The following is a 27,181-nucleotide window of genomic DNA, read 5'->3' on the forward strand; positions in this document are numbered from 1 at the left end:
AGTGAACTTTATTTGAGTTTCAATTCATCTGTTCTTTTGTTCTTTACTTGTATGTGTGCTGCATCAAAGAGGAAACAAACAGAAAATGGAGTAATCAGTGAAATGGGGTAAATCAGTACAGATCCCAACTCAAACAAACCAATTGACATTTGAACAATAAACTGAAATCATATGGCTATATAAGGTACAACTAAACAATACTTGACATCCCAAGTCAACCAACATCACCTAATCATCTCTCACATGGGACTCCAACACACCAAACCAACAAACAAAGACCTTAACTTTACACATGATGGCAGAGCTACTCTACAAACTGATAAACATCACAAAAGTCATAGTGAGGGTCATTAAAGTGATGACTACGTTAACTCAAAGACGACACAAAGCAGGACACACTGGAGTGCTGGGTTGAGATGAACAAAAGAGTGAACTGAGGGCTTAGCAAACAATTTATCCTGGTCTGAGCCCCTGCTCCGGAGCTACAGGGTTTCCCAGCAGGTAAACTGGGTGTGGTTAGGTGGCAGAGCCAAACAATCCTGCAATTTCTCCACTCTCTCAATATATATATATAATTTTTTTTCAGGTTGAATTGATCACCGGATTTAACAAACTAGCTGTGCCTGTGAAGCAGGTCTCGGGCACTGCTCACACCTTGTTGGCCTCCTGTATAATCTTGCTCATTACTCTAAATTAGGATACAAATCAGTCCCCCTAACCAAATGTAAAACCTCCTCACCCCAAACTTGGCACATCCCTTCTTGAGAATTAGGCCTAGGGCCCAAACCTGTCACTCTTAAAAATTAACAAGGTGAAATCCAACAAGACCTACAGTTGTCACAGTTGAGTAAAAAAAGATTATGGCCATGGCCTACTTGAAATCAAAGCCCAAACCAAGAGAGTCAAACTGCTCATACCTGAGAACAGTGGAACCTTTTCCTTCAAGCATGGCCATGAATATCACTCACAAGTCATGGGACAGATGGCTCTTACAGGAGCAAAATGGTTTATTTTTTTTGTAATGTGCCAAGAGGATTACTATCTGGAGAGAGTGCACTTTGATGCTGTCTTATTAAGTGCCCCATTGTTACGTACATAAACTTTATCATTAAAAATTTATTTCTTCATCTGTAGCTACTGTATTCACCTTATTGATGTCCATGTTGTAAGCTAATGTAGCATCAACATTTTTAAAGCCAAAGTTTAAATGCATTACAAGTAAAATAACTACATTGTGTTGCTTTAGAATCTATTCCGTTTATTTAATTTTCAGTTAAGAATGTGAAATGTCATGACTGACATAACTCCATGCCTAAAAGATGCAAAAAACATGCCCTCTGCCGTTGGCTGAAGGGACAAGAACAATGATCTGTGTCTCGTAGTCCTATAAAAAAATAATATTATAAGTATAGAATAGAAGAAAATAGAAAATTGACGCCTTTTATTTTTACTGTACAATACAGAGATCAGCACAATGTTAATGCACAAGGAAAATAAATTGCTGTATGAGTTTTTTGTGTACAAAGTATTGCTAATACTGTAGAAAGTACTATAGTAACAACACTGTAGAAAAAGACATCATGTTTGATAATTATTCACCCGAAATCCAGTGTAGAATGTCAAGAACTATGAATCATTTTTGCTTCAAGCTGAAACAGGATGACTTGAGGATGGTATTCTCCTGCGTAAGGCAGGCGATCTCCTTCCGTGCTGCTTCTAGCTGCTCTTCCAGTGACCGAGAGTTCAGCATAGTCATGGTCAGAGTGGGGTGCTGGCTTAACAACTTGGTCTGCACTATAGGAGACAATGACAAATCAAAAACGTAAAGTTTAGGGTTGGGACTTTTCAGGAATTTTCATGTTCGAATATTGATAACGTTATCAAACAATTAATCGATTATTCACTAAAGCATGACGTCACTTGTCTCCACCCAGAGCCATCGACATGGTTTGAATTTGCCTTCACCATCACCCCCACACAAATTAAGGTCAAAACACGCACATGACAGGACTGATTTATCAAAAATAGATTTATTAAAGAAATACGCCATTTAGTAGTCAACTTTAGTTTATCACAGTGCATTATGGCATCCGACGGATTTTTAACATGTAGGCTATGCAAACGCATCACTGCCTGATCACTTTAAAAAAAAAGTAGGCTACAGCCTAGACTAGACCTTTGAAAAATAAAAAATAACAATAACATTGGAAAATAATGACATTCAGAAATAACAATTCTGTTAAACTTCAGCTCAACGCTGGCGGCAATTGGCCTATTTGACAATTGAGTTTTAACTTAGATTACGTTACTATGAACGAAATTGACGGCCATCAAACTGGACACAAATTCACAATAACGATATCAAAACCAGGCTTATTGCCATATTAGATCATTGAACTGTTATTAACTGACTGTCGTGGCAACGTATTGGCGAGATGCAGGCTACCTTACAGGCTACAGTGAGGTGAGAAACTGGCCTGCATGGACTGCCTGGGCATACATTACCTATCACAGACTCACCTATGTGTTCTTGTTCATAATAATCAACATATTCACATGTTCTGGGGTAAGGCGTGTGTGCAATCCATTTACTGTCAGTCCGGCAGCTGAAAAAACTCGTTCAGATGGGACGGAGGCTAGTGTAGCCTGAATGGTTGGCTGCTGGATCCCTCCACTTGAGCTGGCTTCGCCGGAATTAACGTTCGGATGTAGCCTACATTTTTCAGATGATATATTAGTGGAGACGTTGCACTATGGTAGGTAAACAGGGCATCACAATAATTACATTGGACTTTATCGTCTTTTCTAGAGAAATGGTCCCACACTGCACTTCTCCTAGCCCGCTTCATCTCTGCTCGTCTCGTCGTCTGTTGTCGCACAAGATACTGGAAGTTATTGCTGTTCTCATAATGCACGCGACTAGAACGATTATTTATTAGGCTTAGAATTAGTCGAATAAATTCTTACAAACAAATAATCGATCATCGATTATTCATTACCAACCCTAGTTAAGTTCCAACTGCATGTGTATCACTTAAGTTGTATAGTATACCATTTAACCTACTACAGTGAATTTGTTTCATTAATGGAGATTACATGTTATACCCTGCTGCTACACATAGCCTATGTCCTTTGCAGCAGCTGTGTGATATTTTGCAAGATGGACATAGGCAATATACTTTATACGTGTCTTACCCAGTGTCAACTCCAGCCAGGTCTACACTTGCATCTTCTGTCTCTCCAGCAGGTTCATTGCTGTGTATGTAATAATAAAACATTAGTTCTTGCAAAACTGAATGAATCAACTCTTTGTAACAGACAAAGGGTAAACATGACATTAGGAGACGTGTGAAACAATTTTCACTAACTGACCTCTCCCCCTCTAATTCGCATTGGTCTTTTATGAGTCGTTTTTGTCTAAGCGAACAGGACACTTCCTGGCAGGAGGCACGTTTTTCCAGCCTCATCATGGTGCACAAAACACTGCTCAGTGAAATGTTTGGCACAAACTTTTGTGTTGGACGTAACGTTAATCTCCACAAACAACAAACAGCCTGCCCGTTAGCTGCAGTTAGCCTACATACACAGTGACCAGGGCTTTCCCTGAAGTCAGCAAAAGACAAGCTTACTGCTGGAGACGTGGCATTTCTATCAAGGCATTGTCGTAACGTTAACATACATAAATAAAACGACATCATGTTTGCGTTTCATCTAACAAGTAGCATGATAACGTTAGACAATGGCTATCTTTATAACTAACATTAGCCTGAGGTTAAGCTAACCGGTTGGCTAGCTAGATAATTATGCACTTACCTGGAAAAATGTACCGATGTCTCTTCTAATTTTTGAAATCCACTCTCTCTTCAATCTGGTGTCTGTCAGGAACCGGTGGAACGAACGTGTTTTGTTTTTCCGTCTTTTGTAGTAGGAATTACACCCAGGCACACAGCAGACATATTCGTGACTGATACAATCCACAACATCCACACACAACTGTACAGAACTCGAACTTCCCACCCTGAGCGTGACGTCAAAACAAGATGGCCGCCGTGTGAATATGGTGAATTGATTGTTTCTTGACTACATCTCAATAATAAAAAGATAGTGACCATGGCTGTATGTCGACCTATAAGGCGCGGCTTCGTAATTCAGTCCGGATCGAGGTGGTGGACGGCACTTCAGCGGATATTCATAGTAGGTTTAGGTGTTTATTTGTTACTTTGGTTGTGCTGAAGAAGACTTTTTGTTTGACTCCGGTGGTGGTTTTTTGTGTGCAGGATTTTGCAAGCCAAGGGTTTTTATTTGTCTTTTTTAATTTACGGCGGTGTTTGGCATTCCAGGAGGAGTGGGCACAGAAGGAGAGTCTTCCGGCTCTGTCTGGATTACGCCTGGTGCCTTTGTACCTGCAGGAATGGGTCCCCCTGATTATCCACCTCTGCAATCCATTCGTCAGCAATATGGGCGTGGAGACCTTCCTGAGGTACCAGGTGGCGAACCTGAAGGGAGGCACTAAGCTGCAGGACCAGTTCGACTTTTGGACGGGGAAGTGGCTGTTTTCGGTGCGGCTGTAGGGGGATCCAGCGAGGCCAGGTGAGTTCCTGCACCCCCCAGGGAGCTTCAGCATTGGGCCTGACCGGGGGTTTCTGTCATACCCGTGTCAGCCCGTGTACTGCCGCTGGTGTGGGGCCAAGGGGCACGACAAGTCACGGTGCCAGGGTCGGAGGAGCCGGTTTTGTTGGGGGACGGACTACGAGTCGGTGTGGTGCAGTGCCCCAAAGAAGTGCTCTCTGTGTGAGAGTGAGGACCACTTGTTTCGGAGCTGCCCCAGGCACCAGGACTCCTATGCGGCAGACATCCGGGCCGATGGTGGAGAGGATGGTGATCGGTGAGAAAGTCCCCGGAGGCAGAGGGGAATGGGGCTGAGTGCACAGGGAAGTTTCCTGCAGTGGGCAAGGATGGCGGCAGCAGTCCGGATCGGCTGGAGGAGGTGTGGCGGCCCTTTCTAAGGCCCCGGCGGTTTCCTTGCCAGGGGGACTTTGTCGGGCCGGAGGAGTCTTAAGGTGGAATCCTTGAATGTGAGAGGGTTGCGGATGGCTCTTAGGAGGGCTGTTTTTTTCTGGCTATTGGGGGGAGGGAGTTTCATGTTATGTTTGTGCAACAATGTCATGTGTGTGGGGGGGTGTTGCTCTGTTTAAAGAGGGGTGGAGGTTTGGGCCTTCTGTGTGGGAGGGTGGGAATGTGCACGCTGATGGGGTGGGTATTTTGTTTAGGGGATGGGATTCTTTTTGAAGTCTGTGTGGGAGCCAGTGCCGGGGAGTGTGTTGGTGTTGGACGCCAGGTGGAGGGGGGCTGCTTTGTGGCTCATTAATGTCTAAGCGCCAAGCGTTGTCGGGGAGCGGTGGGGCTTCATCTAGCAGGTGGCTCCTCTCCTGTACACGGGCAGGGTAGTGGTTCTTGGGGTTAATTTTAATGTGCCTCTGGAGAGGGTTCCGGGCGGGGATTTGAGTTGTTTGGTGGGGGACTTTTTGTTGCAGGACTGTTTTGTGGTGGCAGGGGATGGGTCTTCGGGGGTGACTTGGAGCAACTCCAGGGGGATGTGTCCCGGTTGGACTACATCTTTGTCCCTAAGGTGTTTGGGGACTTTTGGGTCGAGCCAGTGTGGGTGTCGGGGTGGAGGTGTTGTTGCCGGGGGCGGGGGGCCTGGCGGATTAACGCCAGCTTTCTTTGAGGATGCGTCCTTCTGACAGGTTTTCCGGCATTTGTATAAGGGCTGGTGGAGTATGAAAGGGATGTTTGATTCTTTGAGTGAGTGGTGGGATAAGTCCCAGATTGGGGGTTGGCTGGATGGGTTTTTTCTGGTCGGAGGCCAAGGCCCTTTTGGTGGGGTCTGGGGTGCGGGGTTGCCTGCTGGGGGAGACCCTGTCTAAGGTGTTTTTCGCTGATGTGAGGGCCAGGCAGGAGCGGGGAGTCATAGAGGGCCTGCAGGTGCCCTCTGGGTGGGTCACGGGGGAGGAGGAGATCCTGGAGGTGGCTAGGGCCTTATATCAGGGCCTCTTTTGTGAGTGGGAGAGGGATGATGCCCTGGCGGCTGGTTTCTTGAACGGTTTGGGGTCCAGGCTGTCGGATGAAGACTGGCGGGCTCTGGATGAGGACATCACGGTGGTGGAGGCCGAGGAGGCTATGAAGTCCCTGAGGCTGGGCGCCGGGGGGCGATGGTCTCCCGGTGGAGTTTTACAGAGCCTTCTGGGGGGCCGGACGTGGTGGAGGTTTACAAGGAGTGCTACTGGGGCGGTGTGCTGCCTGCCTCCATGAGGACTGGGTTGGTTTCCCTTCTCTATAAGAAGGGCTGCAAGGAACAACTGGCCAATTGGAGGCCAATCACAGTCCTTACGGCGATGTTAAGATCTTGGCCAAGGTCCTGACGCGTAGGTTGGGGCGAGTCATGGGGTCGGTGGTTCACTTGGACCAGACCTGTGGGGTGCCGGGTCGGATGTGTAGCCTGAACCTGGTCCTGGCGAGGGATGTGGTCGGCTGGGCGGATGTGAGGGGTGTCCCACTGGCCCTCCTGAGCCTGGACCAGGAGAAGGCGTTTGACTGTGTGCACTCCTTCCTGTTCAGGGTCCTGGACCGGATGGGGTTTGGCCGCAATCGGGTTACTGGTTCCATTTTGGAGGTGGTGCGGCAGGTTGGGGGTGTCCTGTCCCTGGAGGCTCTGATGGCGGGGCTGGCGAAGGTTGCTGGGTACAGAGACGATCTGACGTTTTCACTAGAGAGGTATATTTTGTACTTATTTGTGAATATCAGTGTTTTTGCATTTTGTCTTTTTTGTCTTGTCTTATCTTTGTGTCTTTTCTTTACAGAACTAACAGGAGTTTTCTTTAGAGTGGGAAGATGGGAAGACCCGAGCAGTTACCTAGGCCTCCGTCAAATACCGTCTATGATTGTGTTGGGAGAGAACCGGGGCTACATTTACTATCAAGGAATGCCCAAACTGTGTCGCAAATGCAACCAGTTTGGGCACCTTGCCGAAGCGTGCCAAGAAACAGTGTGCAGGAAGTATAGAGAAATTGGGCATCTTTTCGAAGACTGAACAATTAATGTTAGAAGTGTGAAGACTCAAGATATATTTCTGCTGCAAGAGTGCTCCTTGCCTTTTTTAAATAATTACAGGAAGTGGGAACAGATGTGGACCCCGGGACCCTCCATATGGAACTGGTCCAACTTTAACAAAGCGTACGGGGTTGCCATTTTAAAGGTCTCATTCCCTGAGAAACCATTTAATACTTGTTCCTTTTGAAATACTATAGCTCACTCCAAATTGCATAATAATGCATGCTGCACGTGAAAATGATCTTCTACCGCCATTGCTCACATTAGCCAATGAAAGAAAATACATGGAAAAACAAGCGAATCAGAAAAAGCCCTTCTGTGTGACGCCGCAGTGAAAACAATTATTCATGGCCTCGCCCACCTTGGCTCGCGACCGCCCACAGGAAGACAGGAAGATTTTGCAGCCAGGAGATAGCAGAGCTGCTGAGGCTCTCTCTCTGCAGCTATTATAAGCTAACAGCAAGTTGCTTACAGTGGGTCCCCGTTAAGTTTGGACGGGTTCCTTCATGAATCACGCACCCCATTTTCTCAGCAGAAATGGCACAAACTGCAGTTGACACAAACAACCACAAGGTGTCACTTGGGTGCCACTACTATTTTTGATGCGACTGACTTACTGCTTCCATGACGCAGCGGGGGCACGGGAACTTAAATTGATCACGGTAGTTTAAGCTTACACTTGACAAAACATTCTAATATGAAAATGTAGATGCAATTGTGCAGCTCCTTTAAGAAAGCACAGTGTGCAAGGATGGAGAGAGAGAAAGCGAGAGGGGATAGGCCTATGTGTGTTAGAACTTAGCGTGTGGAAAAAGTATGTGCTGTTGAGACTGGAGCGAGTCATATTCAAAATAATGCAAAAAGCAATTATCCTCATTCATTGCAACCAAAGCATGCCTGCTTCGCCGACGTTTAAACGAAAAATATATCAAAGCACCTTTGGCGCTTGTATGTAGCACCTAAAAATGTTTAAACAGCTGGACAAATGATTTAGCTTAATTGATTATATAACCTGTACACCAGCAATTGTTGAACATTTACCTGTACAAGTACATTGCCAGTAGCCCAGCCTAACAGCATGTTGTAGGCCTACTGTAGAAATTTCACTTAAATTGCAACCTAACACTGCCAACGCTCAAACGACAAATCTAAAAAGATAATAAAACAAGAGGGTTGAGTCTGAATGACACTGAGTTTGAGTTTTTGTAGTTAAGAAATATTTTCGTGATAAAAAAATGGTCATTCTTCAATCTCCTTCACTGACGCCTATGGAAAAGGCTTAAACGCCCCAAAACAACGATCAATGATCATCAAATTTCTCTCACATTGCTCCTCATAACCATCTATAAAAAAGTGTTTTTTTTTCTTTTGAGCACATCGAATCCCAGGACATAACGCGACTGGACCTTATAATAGGCTTCGAGATATAATTCCAAAAGGGGCAGATAGGGGCCACTGCACTTAAAACTTAAAAAAGATGAAGCTTTCCTAACTTTGAAATTGCGATCAGTGACTGGCATCGGGTGAACGGCTTTCGGAAGGTGAACAGGCTATTAAAAACTATTTATGCACCTCCATGTCACAGGAGAGACTGGGCTCTCCCTTCTATGAAAAGACGTTAGGCTACCTGCAAACTGGCCTATGATTTCATTGCTGAGTTTGCGGCAAAGCAAGAAAATGTTTTTTTTCCTGAGTCAGGATATGGCGAGTCAGTGTCATTTATTTGTCCAATGTTAGCCTATAGATACAGACCAGTACATCTTATCAATAGTTTGAATGTCGTGTGTGTTTCTGCTCATTGACAAATACCGTTCAGCACAATGATTCATGCCCATTAATTCCCCTTTTCAAGGCATTTCAAGGAAGGAGTCGTGAGCATGCAAGCTCCCAAATTGACCCAGTAGCCTAAGGCATCAATAAATTGTTGGGACTGGGGAGGGTCATGCTTTTTCTCAATGACTTTGGAGGGTCATAGAAAAAAAATTCTTGCTGGCGAGGGAGGGTCACGCTTTTTTGACTAACGCCCCAAGACTCCTCCGTAGCCCCCTTAATTAAATAAATAACGAACAGTCCCTAATTGATTAATAGCCTAGGCCTACACCAGCAATTGTTGAACATTGACCTGTACAGGACATTGACAGTAGCCCAGCCTAACAAGCAAATGTTGCAAAATACATCAAAAGACGAATTAATCAGAAATAAATCATGTAATCTGCATCGCTTTATTTAACAAACTGCAAGCAACAAGAGCATTGAGTTCGCTGTAAGGCCAAACCCAAGAGCAAAGCCTATCTGTTAAGGCAGTCGATAGGCTATATAACGAGCTGTGTGCCTGAAAGACGATAGATGACGGCTCTGGTCATCCCATACCCTCCCCCACTTCCTGTAGCCTACCATTATGAAGGCCTGTAGCCTAAAACGACTCGCTGCCGCTTTGTGACATTAAGCTTTTTCACATTAAGCCCCCCTCCCCATCCCCTTCTTTCACAAGCAGTGGGGAGCACGGGGCACAAAGTAACACTTTTGGTAGACAAAGGAGGGTTCTCAGCTTCTGTCGTTTGGCCACAATCCGTTGGTAACCAGGCCAGGACAGATATTTTTAGAGGAGCGGTGCAGCTCAGATGTCTTCTGAATTTTCTTTATTCTTCAGTAAAAGGTGCAGAACATTATTAAACTTTGACTAACATTTCGATGTTTTTTTGACTATTAACATCGAAACGTTAGTCAAAGTTTAATAATGTTCTGCACCTTTTACTAAAGAATAAAGAAAATTAAGAAGACATCTGAGCTGCACCGGGTCTCTCCTTCTCTCTAACACTTTTGGCTTTGGCTAAATATTTCTAAAATCATTTGAGTTTCACTAGTCACATGTTTTAACAAGCAACACTTGTTATTGAACTAATAACAGACGTGTGTCGAAAATTTACTTTATTTTCCATACGGAGAAATAACATATGCAGAGTCTAACCAAGGTCAATCTTGCCAAAAAAGCCCTCAAACCTGAAAACACATGAGGCAAAACATCACAAAACTAACTAAACTAATACGCGCATATTTTTGTATTGCAATCATTGTAGCCTACAGTTGTAACAGTGCATAACAGTCGTTTTACTCCCCGGATGCGCTCATTATAAAGAACGTTTAACTTGTCCCAAAAACAGCTATCAATTAATCACCAAACGTCTTATAAACAAGTCTTGCCAGGAGCAACACCTTGCAAAAAATGATAACAATAGGCCTAGGCCTTTATATGGCTCTGCTCCTGCCTAGATTCGAACTCAGAACTACCTGAAAGTTGCAGACCTGTTCTGGAAATACGTGCATTCACCCACTCGACCGTCAGACAACGCTATCTGCTGCGAGTAGGCCTATTGGGCAGGACTGTAGCCTACACTGGTTGCTGTGGCACAGTCTTGAGTGACCGAATTCGTTTTTCTTTGTCATATGAATGCTGTCATTTTGTTAACATTACTGTTAAGGAGATGCTGTAGGCAAAGTCTATATTTCAACCTCGTTAGTGTAGTTTCTGGGCAGCATATTTATGTTCTGTTAGCAAGTTTAACTTCTCATGACTACCGACAAAGTAGCCTACTGCCAGCTGACTTAAGCTCTCATTTTAAAACATTACTGAGAGACAGACACTGTACAATCAAGAAATCTTGCCACTGAATCCAAAACTATGTTTAACATTATGTACAAGGCTTAGGCTACAGTGGACTAGCATGTTGCAGGGGCTGCTAAAAACACAGAGAAAGCGCTCAAAAAACTTCGGCCAATCACAGCCCTTGCTGTCGGAATCGCCCGTCTGGTTCGACCGTGGAACTCCACAGCGGACTATGCTGCCCCAAGCGGCTGCAGTTGTACTTACATTTCACCATTCACCATGATCGTGAATGAAGTGTCAATTTTTAACTGGGACCCACTGTACATGGCGAAACAAATTTGTGGCAATAACACATCAACGTTGCACGTCTTGCCTTAGAAAGAAGAGTTGAGGAAGAAACGGTTGGAATTTATTGTTGGAACACCACCACCGAAGTATAGTGCAAAGTTAGTTCTGTATTCCAATCATTTCGACCACACAGTGACTCACTGCCTACAGTTAGAAAGTGGTTTTGCATCAGTGTTCTGAATACCTGGATCTGTACCGTCACGACGATCGACCACCTGCTCACAGGCTGTAAGAACAAACAAACTTTTCCACCTAACAACATGTTCATATTCTTCACGTCAGCATGCATGAAAAGGGCACAAGCTAGGAAGCTACACCAGGCACGTAACTGAAGTGTTCTGTTCGCGACATGTAAAATCCATTAGAAGAATGGTCTATTTTTTCGAACGTAGCCTACAGACCACTAACACGCCAGGTGTAGCTACTTCCATTGATTAGGACTATTGGAAGCTAATTGTTGCAGAAGACACAATGTCAACGGAATGCTTCAGTTACGTGCCTGGTATGGCTTATCCCTACACTCATAAGAAACTGTATGACCACATTACCCAGAGATTTAGCTTGTTTTAACCTATAATTTCCTAACCACTTAAACCACTAATAATGATGATAATGATAATTAGCAACAATATCTTATGCGCAACTAAGTACGGGTATTGTTCTAGTACTAAACTGGGAAAATCAAAAACACAATGCCCATGCACTATTAGGCTAAGTTGCTATCAGAGCTCAGGTATTTACACTTCAGTCTAATGTATGTCTTTTTTGTTTGATTACTTGCCGTTTAGTTAGTGTTTTGTATGTCTTCCAGAGCACATCTTCATGTCGGGCTACACAGCTTTCTGGCCTACATTAGGTAATCACGTTAGAAGCAAAGGTTTGTGATCTAACTTTTATTTCAATTTCTGTTGTGCTAGTTAGTTTCTAGTAGGCTACAGGTTCTTATGTGCTCGTCAATGTTTGGGAAAGTCAATTCATGGGTTTCAACAGGTCACTTTCCACAGGTGTATAAAATCAAGCACCTCGAATGCAGTATAAATGCAGACTGCATGGTGCTTGATTCTGTGTAAAGGGACCTGATGAAACCCATGAATTGCATATAGAATTGATATTACTGAATGTCTTCTTGTGGGTGTGCTTCTTGGTACATCATACACCTTACCACAGTTTTGTGTGAAATAGTGAATGTCCTGTGTACTATTAGTATCTTGTAACTTGACTGTAATACACATTTATTTACTTTAGGTACCCAAACAGAATACTTCATGAAAAGTATGAGTATTGCTACAAGCACTTCGGATAAATCATGGGCATGGGGGCCTGCTACCTCTACTCCCATCAAGACTGTTCATCCAAGGCAAGCTAGAAGACCATGGGTTGATCAAGAGGAGGAGGATGAAGTGACATCTCCACAATAACATATATTCATTTTAGGAGTTTCATCAGTTTTTTTCCCTTTTAAGCTAAAGGTTTATCTTACCTTTCATATCTTCTGTCTCACTGGGGGCCATAGTTGTCTATAAATGTTTAGTGCATTTTGAAGGGAGTACATTATGTTAAGGCAGACTGGTTCTAATCCTGGGTACAGGGTCATACAGACAACAGGGGTACTGGTTAGGGATGTCCCGATCCAGCTTTTTGCACTTCCGATCCGATACCGATATTGTAACTTTTAGCATCGGCCGATACCGGCCGATCCAAGCATGTATTAAAGATTAAAGATATTTAAACCCTATGAAAAGGATTTTACTCTTAAGAACAACTAGCCAACTTAATTAGGTTAGTTTGAATAATCCACAATGGTTGGTAATAAGAAGCTGAACTGTTTATTTTTAACAGGGTTAAATAAATAAAAAATAGAAAAAATAATAAATAGTCAATTAACCACACAAACACAAATAATATTGTAAACAATATAAAATTATATATAAAAGCAACACACACAAAACAGTCAAATTACCACACACACACTGAATTTGCTATAACAACCTAAATAACCGTCACGCCTTCTACGTATTGCTATCTGTGTGCTTCGCTCTCAGTGACAGAGGGGATCACATCGGCTGCTGTGGCGGAGGCTGCACTGACCTCGGCTGTCAGCTCTTGGAAGGGTTTAAGAACTGTCGCCGTTTTCTCCAGCAGCGACCATTGGTTGCCTGTTAGGGTGGCTGGTAGATAGCTGTTGCTATCCGATGCATAGGCCTGCTGTCGATCATCATCTTAGTACTACTCCATCTGGTTTGTACGTCCTGTTGCAGACGCGGTTCAATGTTCAACTCTTCCTCGACGTCCTCGAGTTCCGAGTAGGCCTTGGGGGAGTGTTTGAAGTGAGTCTCAATTTTTCTCCCGTTGGCGATGGCATCGCTTACAGCTCGCTGTGCCAATAGACCGTGGTGGACAACGAGCTGTAAGAGGTGCGCAAAACATCCCAGGCTTGGCACTCCAAGCTGATCCATGGCCTTTTTCATATTGGCTGCGTTATCTCTTAAAATGACATGGACTTTATTTTTGTCAATCTTCCAGGCACACAACATATTTTGCATGGCGTCTGTGATGGCATTCGCTGTGTGTGAGCCTCTGAACTCACACGCATGCAAAACAGCTCTCTTTGGGGTGAAGTCGGGCCCAATCCAGTGTGCAGTTAAACTCAATAAAGATAAAGGGCGGTGATCACAGCTCCAGATATCGGTTGTGAAACTAAGCGCACTTGCACTCTCCACTTGTTTGGCAATGTAACATTTAACATCTTTGTGTATCTGGGGGATAGTCTTCTCAACGATGTAATGGCGGCTGGGGATATTGTACCGTGGTTCAAGGTGTTTGATGGTGCGTCTAAACCCGACTTTACTCACGAGAGATAGTGGCTCGTCATCCAGTATTATTTCCTCGGCAATAACTCTTGTTATTTCCTGGGCTTTGGCATTGTTTTGTGGCAGTTTGTCACACTTTGCAAACGATTCTGCCAGTGTTGATTGTGTAGGGCCTTTCTTTCTCTTGTCTTCGGTTTTCTTTAGAAACGCTTCATGTTGTTTTTTGTGGTATTTCGCTAAATGCTTGATCAGGTTGGTCGTATTAAAATATCTTACCGCTTTACCACCACGCTTGACTTTATTGTGGCAAGTATTGCACTCCGCCTCTTCGTCTTTTAGGGTAAAATAATCCCACACAGCTGACATTTTTATCGATAACTTTAAATTAGCCTATAAGTGGGACATGCACAGACAAGTGGGATGCTGTGGCTAGGTGTGCTGAAAAACGCGGACCGGATTTAGGGGGGGAAAAAAAAAAAAAAAAAACTGGAATGGATTACCTACATCGGTGCACTGGAAAACACGGACCGGAGTTTTTAAAACAAACTGGATCGGCAGTCTGGATCGGGATTTTCCCGTGCAGGCCGATATGCATTTTTTTGCTAATATCGGCGGCCGATCCGATCTAAATATCAGATCGGGACATCCCTAGTACTGGTGTTGCCCATTCTTCTAACCACATGAGCAATCCCCTTACGAAAAAGTAGTATAGGAATCTTATGTAATCTTATAGGAATACCAAAGTATTTTGGGACATACTTTAGAAGTACTACTAATAACTATAATATATAGCCCCTATACTTTTTCTATATTAGTCTTATAGTACCTATAGTATGTCCCAAATACTATAGTATTCTTATAAGATTACAGAGTATAGTAAGTTAACATTTAGTGCCAAAATACTATGAGATTCCTATAATATTTTTCCTAAGGGTCATACGTGACAGAAAACAACTTGAGTAAGCTAACCTCTGCCAATGTAGGCTTTCAAAGCCATAGTTCTCATTGCCGGAGAAGTCTCCTTGCAGTACACATTCTCTGCTTCTGTAGGCATTCTGGTGCAATTTCAGCAAAATATAGCTAGGTAGGTGTGTTTGCATTTAGATCTATATATATATTGGGCTATGACCAAGTGGTCTTTCAATGATAGTATCATGATACTATCTATTCCGATAGCATTCAATTAGCAGGCTAGGTCAGTGGCTGAACTGCATTTAGGCAAAGGTTATAACCTGTGCTGTGAAGTAAAATATCTACCAGGAAGATTGCAAAGACCTTTGACTGTAAAGAAATAAGTCTTTATTTTAAAAAGTTTCCAACTGTTTATTACTTGAAAGCAAGATGACGATTGCCACAAACGTTTACCTATTTTAAGAGAAATTGTTACCATTCTCTTAAACCAACGTTCACCGACAAACGATCAGGAAGCGGTTCTTCTTCCTACTCGGATACAAAGATCAAACACATGAAGTTGTATCTCCGAAGACAATTTGTGCAACAGTTTTGACTCGAGTTTTAGCCAGGTTTTAGCACTGTAAAGTTGAATATGGAGCACAGCACAGGCAGAATCGAATGAGGACGCACTGGAGGGAGTGTCAAAGTACTGTTAACCAATCAGACGTGAGGTCATTAACATGTCATGAATATTCATGAGTAAGAGGCAAAATCCTGACGTTCCTCCCCTCCCACCTTCCCCACCAAACTAAAACGGCATGAAATAGATGCAGGAGTACGGAGCCCGTGAGGTGACATGAAAAAAAAAAAAAAAAAAAAAAAACGAAGGTGAAAAAAAAAAAAAAAAACTGAGAAAAGGTACAAACACTTGGGACAAACACTGACTAGGTTTGCGAGATCTTGAGTTTGTTTTGCGAGATCTCGAGTTTCTTTTGCGAGATCTCGAGTTTCTTTCGCGAGATCTTGACTTTCTTTTGCGAGATCTTGACTTTCTTTTGCGAGTCTCGCAAATCCATCAATGCATATGAGAACCACTAGAAATGTTCCGGAGAGCTTTAGCCACTGGAATTACGTTGCCGTTCCTTATTTTGGCATCTGCGTTGGTCTGAGGTTGCGTTCCACACTGACAAGCTAACCTAGTCAGGGTGCGATTTGTGAAAAATGCCGAGGGGGGGCGTCATCGCTCCATCCTAAACCTCGATTTCAATAGTCAATTTGATTTTAAAGGCTTTAAAAATATGAAGTTTCGTTTCCCTTTCTTTAACTTGTTTAGCTGTATTCTCCAGTGCAGTGAACAAGCCGCTGCATTCTGCAGTGAGTCAAGACCAGAAGTTAACGTTACCACACACACACAGTGATAGTCTTTTGATTTTAGACAGGGCCGGTCCTACGTTATTCTGTGCCGGGGAGCAACACGCCCACGACCGCAACAGCCATTATGGCCTAGGTATACACACACAGAACAGGCGAGCACAGGCTACTAGGAGAAACATCAACCAATTCAGATCAATTAGTTAAAATAATATAGATGAACCATACAATTGCAAGCGACCATGCCACAGCGGGTTACTGTATTAATGTCATCATTGTCCTACCGTATCCTCGAACTCGTCTGTTGCCCGAACGTGAAGCCAAGAACCATAGGCCGCCTACCTTCTTTGCGTTCTCTCCTTCCTTTTTTGTATTTTCTATCCTCTGTTTATGTTCTTTTTTTATGGCTACCAAATTTGTTTACAGACAGACATTTTCCCATTAGTTTTGCCTACAAAGCATACACGTAGCCACGACCGGGCCTGTCTACTTGTCAGTCTAGCCCGTCCAATTAGAGGGCTTTCCTTCTTTTACGTTCACCATCTAAAAAAGACGTGCAAGTCAACACTGCGCTGATAGTTCAAGAATCATTAAAATCGCGTAGGCTACAGCCGGCAGCTCCGTAATTGTCAGGTGTGATGAAATTCGTTCATATTCCACTTTTTATGTCATAAACGCTGCATGCCTATGAAAAGGATTTGCAGTAGAATTTTCCGATGGTCAAGCTGTTGCTTCAATTTGTATTTTAATTTATGCGACACACCGATGCTGGGTTCATGCAGTTTTGCGCAAGTTTAAAATGTTTAGCCGACAGCATAATGTGTCATTTTTGTACAATAAGTTCCACTTTTCATGTCATGAATGTAAAATGCCTATGATAAGGCTTTGAAGTTGTCTAATATAGTCAATCTATTGTCTCAATTGTGTTTCATGTAGATAGATAGATAGATACTTTATTGATCCCTAGGGGAAATTCAAGACGCACCCAAGCTACATTCATGCATTGTTTTGCTCCAGTTGACAATGTCTCTGCGTAATTTGTCAGCTGTGATCAAATGTCTTCAATAAATTCCACTTTTATGTCATATATATAACATGCCTATGATTAATGTTTGTATGGCCACCCATTTGAACATTTCTGGCTACGCTACCGAGAACAGAATCTCTCAACCTCACGTCTTGACAGGTCACGTCTAACCTAGCCTACTACTCCCCACGGGAGAGGGGTAACTTTTGATACATTTTTTAAAAATAAATCGTTATCAGCCAATAGGGAAACTCCCAGAAACAACACGCAACAATGCTTTAAGCTGGTAAGTGAGACACATCGATGAATGCACACTTAATGCAGAATCACCACAGAAAGCGTTTATTTAATTAATTTTTAGATTATTTTTCTATGACACTGCAGCTTGGCCTGCAGAGTTTTGCTCTTGTTCATGCTGGCAAAACAAACTCAAGAACGTTTGTGGTTCATTGATGGTTTTGCGAGAAAAACAAACTCAAGATCTACCAAACTTCGAGATCTCGGTGTTTGTCAAACTCAAGTCGCAAACATACGGTGTTTTCTCAGTATTTTTTTTTTTTCATGTCACCTCGCGGGCTCCGTACAGGAGAGCATTTTTTTCACCAAAACCGGTTCACATGGCATTCATTAACCCTTAAAGGAGTACCGTTGACGGGAATGTTGAGAAATGAACGTTCTAAAGAATATCTGGGTTCATTGAATTCAACATAGAATTGTAGAACCTTCAATTGTTGCGGAACTTAGAACGTTCAAAAACCTACACCTTTAAGGGTTAATACTAGAGACCACAGCAAAATTAATGAAAAAACGATGAAATGAGACCTTTAAGGGTTGTTTTAGGACATGTTTGAGCATGCCTGTACCCAGAGGAAACTTTTGCTTCTCAATTGTATCCCTTCTGTTGCTAAGGAGGCAAAATGGTGATTTTCTTTTAAGGATCATTTAAGTATTACTTTTGTCACAGTTATTTCTCCTAATTTTGCCTTATAAAACAAGCAAAAGATGAGACACATAGCAATGAGACAAGTAGGAGTCATATAAGAGATATTAGTTTGAGAAGCAGGAGAAATACGGGAGATCTCTTATGTTTGAGTGTAGTCTCACTTACAACTTGGAGAAATAATAGAGCAAATGAGGAGACATTGCAATGAGAAACTGTTGAGAAGTAGGAGTTACAATTGAGATATCAGTTTGAGGGTCGAAAAATAGGGCACTCCATAGCATTTCAAACTTTTATTTTATAAAACAAAGCAAAACAGTTGCACTTTAAGCAATGGGAGCTTGCACAGTTGCACTTTAAAATGGACTTCAATAATGGAACCATGTTAATGCCTTGATATGTTCTTTTTATAATGTGTATTCTTATTTATTTTTTTGTGTGAGTGTGTTACGCAGATGCTACTGTAGCATTAATATTGTGTTGCCTGTTTGCGCTGTGGGGCGTGGGTTGTCTTGTCTCTCTGTCTCCCTCTCTAGGTCATCCCGATTGCGGGGCGGGGCAGGGCCTATATAAGACGGCCGCGTCCTAGAAGGAGGGCTCTCTTTTCGTTCCTCGCTCTCGCCTCTCTCGGAGCGGAACTGCTGGCTGCGTCGCACTGCATCGTCCTCTGCTATCGCCATTTTCCCTTTGTTTGCAATATACGTTCGTTAAGTTAGCACTCACGTATACAGGCTAGTTGTAAAGCACTTGTACTTTATTTATGTTTATCTGAGCGGGTGGTGTTTGGTGGCGGGTTATTGCACGTTATTAGAAACAGGCCCAGGGAGTGAAGCAGACCCGAGAAGACTCACAAATCCTTATTATCTTTTGTTTACAGTCGGGAGTCAGCTTGGTTTTCTTTTGAGTCAGTCAGTCACAGGGTTTGATTTCTGTTTTGTTATTCTTTAGCGTTAAAGGGAAACTTGGCAGGATTTCCCCCTCTGCTGGAGAAATTGTGCATTATGCTATTTCAAACTGTGGAAAAAGGTAATGATAAAGCACATCATTTTCACCGGAACAGGTCATTTAACCATCCAAATGATTTCTAAACGGGTTTATTACGTTGAAATAGTTGCCAAGTTCCCCTTTAACGCACCACCTTGTTCTGTTGTTTTTCGTTGCGCTTTATTCATCTTTGTCAAACAACGCACTGTTAACAACTATTATTTCTGGCTATTTGTTCAATTAAATATGCTTAAACAGTCACTTCTCTCTGGCCTTTGTTATGTTATGTTGAACCATCTCATTGATTGTATGGTCTCGTAACAGAGTGTGTATGTGAGTATTGTTTTTAGAAGCTGCACAAGCAAATTACATTGTACGGACCAACTGCACAATGACAATTTAAGTCTATCTATAAATCATACAACATGGAGAAATAAACTAATAAACAATAACATAAACAAACTCAACTTGTGCCAAAGCGTGCCATACTGTGTACAATGGTGGATGAAAGCGTGGGCTGTCTTTTATCCTGGTGGTGGAACCAGGAGAGAAAAGCAGAAAATAGAACATTGTTAGTTTGTGTTAGTTTGCCACTCAAAAATGCAAAGTAAGACATTTGTCTGACCATCTGCTTTCATAAATGTGGGAATTTTGATACAGCACAATGATCAGACACACCTTATTATGACCGCCGCGCAGCGAAGCATATAGGTTTAGTCAGATTTTTCTTTTTTTTTTCGCATGTCCAAATTTCCGTCAAGGATTCCCGGGACACTGTAAGACCGGGGTACACGAAACTTGGTGGGCATGTAACCCCACATGGATAGCATGGAACCATCGTTTTTTGTTTTGATCTGTAGCCCCCCCGAAAGTAGGGTAGGGCAGACACAGTTTTCTGTAAACCGTAGGGTTTAGGAGGACCATTTTTTTTTGTATGTTGATCTCAAGGGGCCATGTCAACCCATTCCATAACCACTCATTTCATGTATCGCGCCACCTAGTTAAACACAAAAAAGTAAAAATGAGGTGTTGTAATTGAAGGTATCTGTGACCTAACATAGTCAAAACTGCACGAAATTGGAAGTGTAGGATCATTATGACACCCTCTGTATGCACGCCAAGTTTTGTGGAATTCCGTTCATGGGGGGCCACACAATAAATTAAAGGTCCAGTATGTAGGAAATAATGGAAAATAAACTGTAACCATTCCAAAAATGATCACCATATGTTGTCAGAGAGTAAGGAAACACGATGAATTGAAGTAATGGCTTATTTGACAACATTACTCTAACCCGTAAAACCCATGAAAAAAAATGAGTTACGGGGCGGAATGTCTTGGAATTTTTGTTTATGTTTTGTACGATTCATTCTAGAATAGCGTATTAATAATGGGCTAGCGCGTCCTCCTATTTGGGTTGCCAAATTAGCAAAGGCCAACTGTCAACAGCTGTCAGTTGTAGTCATGAACGCCTACGAGAGGCAGGCAAATTTCCAAAATTTAAACAAGAAACAAATTAAGTGGACATCGGAGGAGCTTCCTGAGATGGTGACGTCTTCGATCAAACGAAGAATATCAAGTCTGGCCAGAGCTGGCCATATTTCTCCACAACAGGTAGCCTAGGCTAAACTTCATCTGCATCGCTAACTTCAGATAAATATGTTACGTTGGTTAGAGAGGTATTTTTTGTTTTCACTGTTTCCGTAATGTGTAGCTGGGTCATGGTTGGAGAAACGTTAAAGCAGCTGCAGGTCAACTAACGTTAGCTAAGTCTTAATTACATCTGGCAACCCAGAAGAGGCTCGTGTCTGGTAGTCTTGAGAACGTTCACCAGTGTTTTGATTTTGGCCTGCAGAACGTTTGGTAACAATCCTACAAATCGCACCTTTAATTTATGTTACTATACACCATGGCCTGTAGGTGGCCGGAGACAGTTTTCTGTGAATATCTCGAGAACCGTAGGGCCTAGGAGGTCCACCTTTTTTATGTATGTTGGTCTTAAGGGGGCATGTCAACCCATCCCATTACCACTTATTTCATGTATAGCGCCACCTAGTTAAAAATTTTCATCACAATATCTCTGGCTGACAAGGTCAAAACTGCACGAAATTAAAAGTGTAAGATGATTATGACACCCTCCGAATGCATGCCAAGTTTTGTGTACTTTCGTTCATGGGGGGCCTTATAGTAAAATAATTTATGTGTACATTTAGTGACGTACACCAACAAGGATTCCCGGGACACTGAAAGACCGGGGTATACAAAACTTGGTGGGCATGTACCCCACATGGATAGCATGGAACCGTCATTTTTCGTTTTGATCTGTAGCCCCCCCGCTGGACTGGACCCCCCGAAAGGAGGGTAGGGCAGACACAGTTCTCTGTGAATATCTTGAGAACTGTAGGGCCTAGGATGACCAATTTTTTCCGTATGTTTGCCTCCAGGGGTCATGTTAACCCATTCCATGTGCACACATGTGCATAAACAGATACACACGCACACACATACATTTACAGTAATCATACGTATGACACATACTCACACAGTAGACATATGTACGCATGCATGCACATGCACAAACACACATACGCAGGCAAACACACAAGCACGCACATACACACACACACCCACACACATAAACATAAACTTGTACACGCACACAATTCAAGAATTTTTCCCGTCATCTACTTCCTGAATTTTTGGTCATTGATACCGGGACACGAACCACCGGGTACATGAAATTTGGTGGGTATCTAGCCCCACTAGACTTTTACGAAAAATTTAATTTTGTCCCGGGAACAGCCCCGTGCTGGGCCCCGAAACAAAAAAAAAAAAAACAGTTTTTCCTAAATAACTACCTGAACCGTGGCACTGAGGATGAAGAATCTTTTATGGTATGTTGGTCTCAAGGGCCCACATCAACCTGGCTCATAATCACTCATTTGTGATTTGCACCCCCACCCCCCTGGTAAAAAATGAAAATGCAATATTATTCTGCTTTAATCGCCCCTATCTTCAGTTAAGATGTTCAGAACTGCACCAAATTGTATGTGTATGATTGACCTGGCATTCTCTGGGGATATGCCAAGTTTCGTAGAATTTCATCCATGGGGGTCTAAAAAATTAGGTTATGTGTACATTTAGTGACTGTACACTCATTGGCCTGTAAATGGCGGTGCACACATATACACATGCACACACACAGGCACCCACATACTATCGGTATTAGAACGGCCGATACATAATTACAAATTCAGTAGGATTAAAAGAAAGCCAAAATAAATATTCATCATCATCATCATGGCTGCATTTTCAGTATTGGCGATAAGTAGTCGTTTGTCCACTAGATGGCGCATCGTTGCAGTGAGACGTAATTTTGTTGGAAGTTAAAAGTGGGTTGGAAAAACAATGGACGCTTCCTACAAGGACTGTAATTTACCATGGCGAACATCTAATAAGGATAGGGCGATGTTCACATGAAGTGTAATTCCCATTTCTTCTTGAAGCCGAAATAAATCTGAGGATGTTTATCGGACATGCTTGGTTTTACTGCAGGTACGTTAATCTTGTAATATCAATAAGGACCTAGGTAATGTTACCGTTGCCCATTTGATTGATTGCATTTGTAGAAAACTATAAATGCGGTTATACCAAGCAAATTGATAGCAGCACTGTTTGTATCTTTCGACTGTCATTTATTGCACGTGCTACAAAATCATTCTGTGCCATGGAAGATTTACCAACGTTACACCGGTCTGATACAGTTTTGCCTATACATGCGTGAGACTGAGACGCCTGTTTATTTTGTTTTAAGTGCGTGCAGGGTGTGAGAGGGGAATCGATGTGCTTTGATTCCAGCTTGGTAGTTGTAGTCTGTGAAATTAAAAAGCACATGTGTATCCAAACAATGACACCTTCATTTCATTATGGCTGCTTTAGCAACACACCTTAAGCTACTGTGTAGTGGGTCCCATTTAGAAGTGGCTACTTCATTCGCGCTTTCCTTGACTCATGGAGCTGCGTGAATGTTATTACAACTTTTCGCCACGATATGGCAGTTTAAGTCCGCTTGATACTGTAAGGCGTAAGCCATTGGTTTCCAAAGGAGATTTTATTTGTGTCGCCAGCATAGCCTATTGATGTTGTAAATAGGCCTACCTTATAATCATACCTGTAGCTTAGGGAAGCTAACAGCTTTCTATTAGGATCTAGTTTGTTAGTTACCGTTTTGTCATAACTCCCTGATGCATTTTTGCATTTAGAATAGCCAGAGCGTGTATATCTCAATCGGAAAATTAAACAATATCGGTGCCTATGGACTAGGCTGGGTGAACCCAGCCTGATCTGCCCGCTATTTATTTTTTGATTTCTTAAAAGATTGAGCTTGGTCTGATGAAAGCCAGACTAGCCATGGACCTCAGTTACACAATGCAAGGGAACATGAATCAGCCTATATTTGCTCGAACAATAACGGACAAAAGCTCTTCAACTTTGGCCCGTTAAAATGTGTATGAACAGTCTAGCGACGCATTTAATCAAGGCCCATTTGGACATATCAGTTATTTGCACCACTGGTTAGATGTAAAACAGCATTTCGTTTCATTTAAATAAGACTTGCCTGATTATCTGCTACAATTCACCCCTTGCAGACACGTGACTTAAGTCACGTGACGGCTCCATGCTGGACGGCAAAAAGATAGGAGACGGACGGCAAATTACATTATGTTATAACGATTATGATGAACTGAACACCATTACTATAACATCTTTGTAGTTCAATGTATTGCTGTTTGGGGTCTGATAGTCAAGGAAAGATGCCAGTGGTGTTGTTAGATGAAATGGGTCATGATCGCAAATGTAAAGTTATTAAAACTGGTGGTAACAGCAAGTGGAGATAACGTTAGGTCATAACGTTAGGCTACTGTAATTAACATTATGGTAAATGAACACCCATAAGTATTTCTAGACTAAAATATTGCAAAGCGATTTGGTTACTTTATTTGTCTTGCTTTTATCAGTTGTAACATAGTCAAAACGTTAAGAATGTCATAACAGAACATGAAATAATAACTTAGCTGCCACACTTAGAAGCTAGCTATTCTAGCTAACGTTTATCGTAGCTCATAGTGCTAGGGCTAATGTAACTCGTCAGTTTGTACGTTGCCCAGCGAATAAACTTACTTCTTAGGCCTACATGTCTTAAGTTAAAGAATTGAAATAAATTGAATTGAATAAAAAAACTTGAACGGTATTATCTGTTTACATTCAGATCTTGCCAAAGACTTTGCCTAAGTGCTATCTGCCGTCCTGTTCAGAGTCTATGGTTGCTATAGCAACCGCTGCTGTGCTTCATACACTGAGGAGATAAGCATGCAATTGTGGTTGAAATACTCCCGAAACACAAAGAAAACAAACCAAAATATATCTATGCAAGAACATGGGATGTTGTTGTATTCCAAACAATAAGCCAACAGTCGTGGAAGGACATTACTACGGTTAAATCTCACTATAATCTCCTAGCTAAAGCGATATGTCCCATTACAACCCATTGATTTGATTCGTGTTCTTGCCGTCCACTAGGCTATTTTGCTGTGGCGCGAACAAAACGTGACGTCACTTGCAAGGGGTCAATACTGCTGCGTCGACGTTTCTTCCGTGATTTGGGAAAAGCCTGTAAAAGTCTTTGCAGTATATCCAGTTTTAAATATTTTTTTCCGAAGTGTTTACAACTTAGTGTTAACTAATAATTGTTGCAAACTGGACTACGAACAAAATATTAGTGCATTCCTGGATCTACATCCTTATGCATGCTTTCTGCCAGGACTTTTACGGGCTTTTCCCAAATCACGGAAGAAACGTTGACGCAGCAGTATAGTAGCAGATAATCAGGCAAGTCTTATTTAAAAAAAACTCCTGGTACTAAGTACTTTGTACGTTTGGACCATGATAGTTTCCAAACTTCAGTATTCTGGACTAAGGTGGTTAATGACGTTTAGTAGCATGTGAATGGGCACACCTGCACATAACAGGAGACTTAATGTTGACTAGTTTAATCTGTGAAATCTGTTTTTCTCAGAGTCATCAAGTTAATTCATTGGTTAGACTGACCTTGTAAATTAACTGTTTTGAATTAACGTTTAACATGTGTCATTTAAATGTGCTGGTGAAACAGTTGTGTACTCTATTGTTATTTATCCCCTATTCACTCATTCACACCGTCAATTCTGTGGCGCAGTGCGTTAAGGCTGGCTGATGACAGCCGCCGTTGTGCAGCAGTTATCAGTCCCCTGTCCAAGAATTCGAATCTGGGTTAAGCGTAGGTAGCTTTTGGGAAACGCACCCCTGATGTCTGATGTGTGATCAGTGGAATATGGGGAGGGAAGTGGCAGTGCTTTTTTGTGCGTCTGCAGAAGTCAGCCAAATATGAATTTAATTCTGCGGCATAAAGCAGATGTATTTGTTTATTGTACAGAAAAATAAAAATGACAAGTCAAGCAGTCAATTGACTACATTGCAGTCAAGAAGTAGGGCAAATTAATTTACGAAACCAGAATGTGGGTCATAGTTGTCTAAGCCTCTATTGCGTAGCCTGTTAAAAACGTTGCTAGATAGTATTAAATCGCCAACAACATTGTTTTCTGCAGAAGCCTACCCAAGCTACAGATTAATTCTAAACAGTTATTTTTGTACTGGCTCAATTATAAAAAAGGTGCTTTCTTTTCGTCCTCTGCAAATGAAGCAGGTAGTTCCGTATAGAGACGTTAGAATAAATTAGCGTTTGCGATTGACAACGTTGTGATAAGTAGGCTATAACACTAACTTTGCAAAGTTAACTTGAATGCATCAATTTTGAACAAAGTTGTGTAGGCTATTCATAGGTGCCATCTACGTCACTATCAAATAGAACGCCGCCATATTTACGACCGATCTCGCCCAGTATGGCACTGCACATTTGAATGTGTGTGAGAGAGAGAGAGATATGTGGAGAAAATGAGAGACATTGGTAGTAGTGGTTCGAGACCCACGTGGAGTTTATTTAGTTTTATTTATTTGGTGGCATATTCATGGTCCAGTGCATGTAGCCTTAACCTGGCAATAGCCAGATGAATTTCGCTCCGCCTAGCTCCACTCATCCATCTGGAACCGATCCATTGAAGTGTTGCTTCAGAAGGCTGGGCCTAATCAAAAAATGCTTGCATATGATTGAATAAGCCACTTGTCCGTCATCTATTGACGTGCTACTTCAACCACTCACATCGAAGCCAACCCGTGACGCTAATAACAGACTCACAGTCTACGCTATGTCACATCTATGAAACTCCCGCCCTGCATCCGGATTGGCTAAACCATAAAGTTGGTTGGAGAAATCACTCTCAATGGAAGAGGTCCCAGATGGATGTGAGTGAAGCTAGGCGGAGCTAAGCGGAACGACATTCATCTGGCTAGGGTCAGGTTAATGTAGCCTAGCCTACTACAGACAACCTGACACTTCCAACACCGACACATCGTGTTGTAGCCTAAAGCTTTATTAAACAACAAAGTGGAGCATCACAAACATATATCTATTTGAACTTCAGTTAAACAGACGAATCTGCGGCTAGGTATCGGAGGCTAAATCATCAGCTGAACACATCTGCAAAAGAAGGGGGCGGTTACGTTAACTCCAGAGGCAAAGTGAACAGTCCAGTCAGTTAACATGAAAGCCAGTATAACACCGGTGGGTCGTTAAGCCTAGGCCTACTTAATTGGATGTACCGTGGCCTAACCAAAACCTAGTGAAACGACATTTCCAACAATATAAACATGATATAAATGGGAAAGCTTACCGTTCTAGCTATAAACATCGCAGAATCATCCATAGGGCATGATTTCAAAATCTTCAATAGTTTCACGATGATGGCAATGAGTTATCAGACATGCACGAAGAGGCTATATCCCTGCAACAATCTATCTAAAATAACCCCTATTGGGAGTAGGCCCACCATTCATGATATGTAGTAAAATATTGAAGTTGTGGGACGTTTTATATTATTGTAGTCTTAGGCCTATGTTCATTCGTCCCCTTATTCAACTGTCCCGAGGAGGGAGGACTGAA

The 27,181-nt window shown here is 42.4% G+C and overlaps 1 long non-coding RNA gene across 1 annotated transcript; it reads right to left on the reverse strand.

The window, feature by feature from the left end:
* Positions 1–1,700: 1,700 nt before the first annotated feature.
* Positions 1,701–3,908, reverse strand: LOC125308149. Its single transcript, XR_007195849.1, has 3 exons — positions 3,814–3,908; positions 3,196–3,255; positions 1,701–1,794 (listed from the first exon to the last, which is right to left on the reverse strand). It is a non-coding gene; the product is annotated as an uncharacterized LOC125308149 (long non-coding RNA).
* Between the last annotated feature and the right edge of the window lie 23,273 nt (positions 3,909–27,181).

The sequence above is a fragment of the Alosa alosa genome, chromosome 1 (genome assembly GCF_017589495.1).
Source record: "Alosa alosa isolate M-15738 ecotype Scorff River chromosome 1, AALO_Geno_1.1, whole genome shotgun sequence".
Classification (NCBI taxonomy): Eukaryota; Metazoa; Chordata; class Actinopteri; order Clupeiformes; family Clupeidae; genus Alosa; species Alosa alosa.